We start from the raw sequence: 5,362 nt of genomic DNA, 5'->3' as shown, positions 1-5,362 counted from the left end.
TCTCTCTCTCTCTATCTCGGTCGCTCGACTGCCACGCGAGCGACGCGATGCGTCGCGTATATATATATATCTATATCTCCCTATCGCATCACGCCGCGCGTACTCTCTCTCTCTCTCTCTCACCCTTACGATCGAGTGAGGTGTGGAGATGTACACAATTGCCTCGCGTATATCCCTCTTGCATCGCGCCATGTGTACTCGCCTTTACGATCATGGCCGAGGTGAGGTGTGGAGATGTACACAATTACCGTGCGAGGTGTAAACAAGCTCTTTTTGGCCTCCCCTAGAGTTGCATCTTTCCACGCAACAAGCCATTTGTTACTTATAAATAATTTATTTTGCCTATAATATAATAGAAATTAAGAAGATTACAAATTAAATGTATATAAATTATAAAAAAAAAATTGGAAATACTCTATTAAATTATACTGTTAAACATTACTCAGCTAATCAAATTTGGGTAAATAAATTTTAAGCAAATTTTTAATGGAAAAGCAAAAAATATAACACAGGATCTATTAATTATATCTATAATAATATTGTCGAACTGCCACCAGAAATGTGGCAGAGCATACTGACAGGGAAATCTACAGCAAATTGACGACAGAAATGCAGCAAAATCGGTAGTGATCTAACAGCAAATTAATTTTCTTCAAAATTTTATAATTACAAATAAAATATAACTAAACTATATTCACTTTAAAAAATATATCAAAATTATTCCTTGCCAAAACTCATTCTTAACCTCTATTCACTTTTCTATTCACTTCTCTATACACTTCTCTACCACTCTCTACTTCTCTACACTAACACAATTGTGACACACTATACATATATGAATATTCAAGATGGCAATGGAATGTTGCAAGTTCTTCCGTTCGGCGAACCTGGCAGTTTACGGAACATTTTTCGTGACCAACTTTTTACCATTTTACCTATGTCGTTACGTCTCCTTATTCATACTTCATGGGCCGCCTCCAAACTGAGCCTTGCAGGAAAGGCTCCCGGCCCCGATGGAGTATTTGAAGATGTAGTAAAGACAATGGTTGAGGAAGGTGTGGATCGCATCGCGAATTGTTTTACTTCTTGCCTTCGGGAGGGTGTTTACTTTACGTGTTGGAAGACTGCCAAGTTGGTCTTGCTAAAGAAGCCGGGCAAGCCGGACCTCGTTCCTTCGTCCTATCGCCCTATCTGCTTACTAAATGAGCTTGGAAAATTATATGAGAGAGTGATCGTGCAGCGCATTCGTAATAGCCTGTACATTGGAGTGGGTCTCTCTCCCAATTCGGCTTTCGCCCGCACAGATCCACCGTAGATGCCCTTTTGAAACTTAAGGAAATCCTCGAGTCGGTATACGAGGAGGAAAGAGTGGCCGTGGCTGTTTCGCTGGACGCGAGGAGGCTTTCAAATGCCTTTAACTCTCTTCCTTGGGAGGCGGTTCGGCATGCGTTGATAGAAAAGGAGATCCCTAACTATCTGAGGGTCGCGATTGAGAGCTACTTGTCGGATCGTTAGGTATGTTTCGAGGATAAGAAAGGTCATTTCAGGAGAATGTCGATGACGAGTGGGGTTCCGCAGGGCTCGTCATTTAGCCCGGAAGGGGAGGTTTGGGAGGTTCTGTGAGCGAGTAATGCTCAGAAAAGAAGAGGCAGAACGAGAAAGAAAGGCCCAGGCAATCCGTGCGGAGTTGGCGATAGGGGATTCTTTGGATGAGGACGAGGAGTAAATGACCGATCTCTGGTGCTTTCAATCTGATGACTTGGGTTTCTGGCGCTTTAGCTCGAATATACACAGGGTAGTAATCTCTTCTGTCGCAGCCTGTTTGTTGTGAGAGTTCATCTCTTATCATCGAGGGTGGCCCTGAAGTAATGCTCTCCAGTGGTTCCGGGGTCACCTTCATTGCGTGATCGGGCCGTCTTTTTTTCCGTGGATGGTTTTAGTTAGGTTGCGTTGGTGAGCAATCTAGGTTGTGAGGACCCATCGAATCCTACACTCCCCCGGTTTGCAGGCACCGGAATGCCTTTTGAAGGTTTCCTCCACGTTAAAAAAAAAGCATTCAAGTTAAACCACGGAGTCAAACAGTTTGGGAACTTCTGTAGTGGGGGTCAGAAGTCCCCTCTAATCTTTATTTTTCCAGCACAGGAGGTCAGCGTTGCCTCCAAAACCTAAGAAAAAGGGAGAATCTCCCAAGATCCAGCTCAGAAAAAATTAAATAACTACAAACTAATATCTAGTAACTCTTGTGCCTTAATTATAAATGAAGCAATAGCATGACAAATTCTGCAGTCTAAATTCCCCAGGATATAACCAACACTAAAAGGTTCCTGCAAATCAAATCGATGTAATTTTTCCACTAGGATACTTCTAGGAGGGTTTACCAGAGAGCAGCCCCAGAAAATATGGTCTAAATCCTGAACATCAAAACCACATAGACAAAACGCAGAGTCTCTAATATTACATCTAAATTTCCTTGCGTTAGTCCAGGCATAGCCCGTTATTAAGCGAATTATCGGGCCCATTTCTTTAAAATTTAGACCATACTTGATTATATTGATTTTGATGTTATTAAAAAACTTGATATACATATCCTCGTTTATTTTAAGGGAGTTTAAAAAGGTAATAGTAATAGACTTGTTATCTTTATAAGAATTGAGGATAACCTCGGAAAGGTGAATCTTATTATTGATTGGAATGCCCTCTTGAGATGCCTGCTTAGCAGCAGAATCCGCTTCTTTATTTCCCGTAATTCCAACGTGCGCAGGGCACCATGTGAATCTAACATATAGACCATGATTTAAATAATATACTACTTTATTGTATAAATCTTTAATAGATTGAGACTGACAAAGGGGGAATCAGGATTTTTAATTGGTCCCAAACACGAGATCAAAATTTTAAGGGTACTAAGAGAGTCCGTGCGGATATTAACAAATTTTCAAGAGTGAGAATAGGCAAAGTCAAGGGACTCTTTCATAGCGGCGATCTCCGCAGAGAAGACACTCGAAAAACTGTTCAGCTTGAATCCTCTAAAAAGATTGAGTTGAGGGACCACAAAAGCCGCCCCAACCGACGAGGGATGATCAATTTGTTCAAAGCGAGAACCATCCGTGAATATCCTCACTTCTCTGGGGTCTTTCTTATTCATGTCAACATTAAATTCAAAAATTTGATTGTTTGAAGTACAAGTAATCTCTTTATCGATTAAAAGTTCTGTAGACAAATCCACATCAAGCACCGGCGGAGGAATCTCTCTTCTACAAGAGAAAGTAGGATGGAAATCCCACTTATATATAAGTGGGATTTCCACCCTACTTTCTCTTGTAGAAGAGAGATTCCTTCGCCGGTGCTTGATGTGGATTTGTCTACAGGACTTTTGGATTTGTCTACAGGACCAGCGGATAAATACTTATGCAGATTAATTTAGCTTAAAAACAACAGAATTATTAATAAAATTAAGTATCTTCACAATATTTGAACTAATACTGCAGTCAGAAATATCTCTTTTATTATTTCACGTTGATCACACATTACAAAATTCTATGACTATTTATAAATTTAATTCTGTTATTTTTAAGCTGAATTAATCTGCATAAGTATTTATCCGCTTTTACTGTTGTTCTTTTAAGAAACGTCTTGGTTAGAGAAATTCCAAGTAATTCTATTAGAAGCACTATTGGGAAGTCTCTTGTAAGCCGCGCTCAGTAATTTGTTAATTCCATTCAAATGTTAGCGGCGCTAACAAACCAAATCGCACCCCATTCGAGCTGTGAACCGATGGTGGCATTTATAAATTGTATTGCAGAGATATAAGCTATGCCCCAAACATTTCCACATAGCCATTTAAGGATGTTAGAAAAGAGAGCAGATCTATTACGAAGTTTAGCGATATGGTTCTTCTATCTAAGGCCGGCGTCCAACGTTAGACCCAAGTATTTCACTGTATTATTGAGGGGGATAGAGTCTGACTTGGTAATAAGATATGCAGAGAAAGCCGGTGACTTAGCTCTAGAAAAAATCGTGAATTGTGTTTTAGGTAAGGAAATCTCTAGATTTAAATTTTACAACCAATTCACTTCACAGAAAGCATTTGACAGACTGTTGTATACATTCTCTATCTCCGGTTCCGAGCATAGAATAGCAATATCATCAGCAAATTGAATTGTTGTACAATTGAATGGAATATGGTTCAATAAGTCTTTCACATATAAATTTAAAAAAAAAAGAGGGCTTAAAACAGTCCTGAGGAAGACCTCTTTGCAAAATTCTACTACTGTAGGAAATACCTGATTTATAGAAATCCACCCGCCTGGGGCCGATCAGATTATCCAGAAATTTTTTATATCCTGTAGGAATATTCATGGAATTAATGATTTTAAACAGTTTGGCGGGATTAACGTTATCATAAGCTCCCTTAATATCCAGGAAGAGACCCCGGGCAGGCATTCTCTTGGAAAAGACCTTATAAGCGAATAAATTAATGAGCGCTAGGCAGTCGTCACAAGATCTATCCCTTCTAAAACCGAACTGGCAATTGAGAAGAAGGTAATTGAGCTCAACAAATCTCTCTAACCGAGGTTTAATTAGTTTCTCAAATATTTTGAGAATACAAGATGATAAAGAGATAGGCCTAAATCCTTTCTTATTCGGTTGGGTATTAAAGTTAGAGAAAAACGTAACCACGAGTCCAGGTAGGAACCATCTTCAATCATTAGATTAAAGGAGCGAGTTAAATGTTCAAAGGCTATGGGAGGGAGTAATTTTAATAATCCGTATTCAATCAAGTCCGGTCCAGGGCTATTCTCTGAACGAGATCCAAGGATAAGTTCTCTAACCTCAAAACATTTAAAGGGAGGAAGAGAGAAAGAATAAATTGAGAGTGGAAAGACAACAGGCTCGAACTCAGGAGCCTACCCAAGGGGGAACAAAGTCGTCTATGAAATTCTCCACTAAATCCCTTTTACTCACATCGGGAGCAAGGAAAGGGTTAAGAAACGCCGAGTTCTTAAATTTTTTAATTGTGTTCCAGAACATTCTAGAATCAGACAAGAGATAAATATTGACAAAATTCTGAAAATTTTTCTTTTTTCTTTTACTAATTATTTTCCGAGTAGATTGTGACGAAATTCTATATGCTAACAAATTTTCTCTAGAAGGATGCATAGATAAGTTACGAAAATTTAATCTCCTTTCCTCAATAGCCCTACGGCATTCCTCGTCCCACCATGGCTTGTTAATTTTTTGTTTCGAAAGTTTACTATGTTTTTTTATATTGAGGATTAGTTGATTTATTAAAAGTATGCGTTTCAACTAAACACTTCTTGGAAGAAGTGACGGCAGTCGTAGCTTGGATGGGTGACCGCTA

The sequence above is a fragment of the Wasmannia auropunctata genome, unplaced genomic scaffold (assembly GCF_000956235.1).
Source record: "Wasmannia auropunctata unplaced genomic scaffold, wasmannia.A_1.0 LD335831.1, whole genome shotgun sequence".
Classification (NCBI taxonomy): domain Eukaryota; kingdom Metazoa; phylum Arthropoda; class Insecta; order Hymenoptera; family Formicidae; genus Wasmannia; species Wasmannia auropunctata.
Note: the sequence above shows the minus strand (reverse complement) of the source record.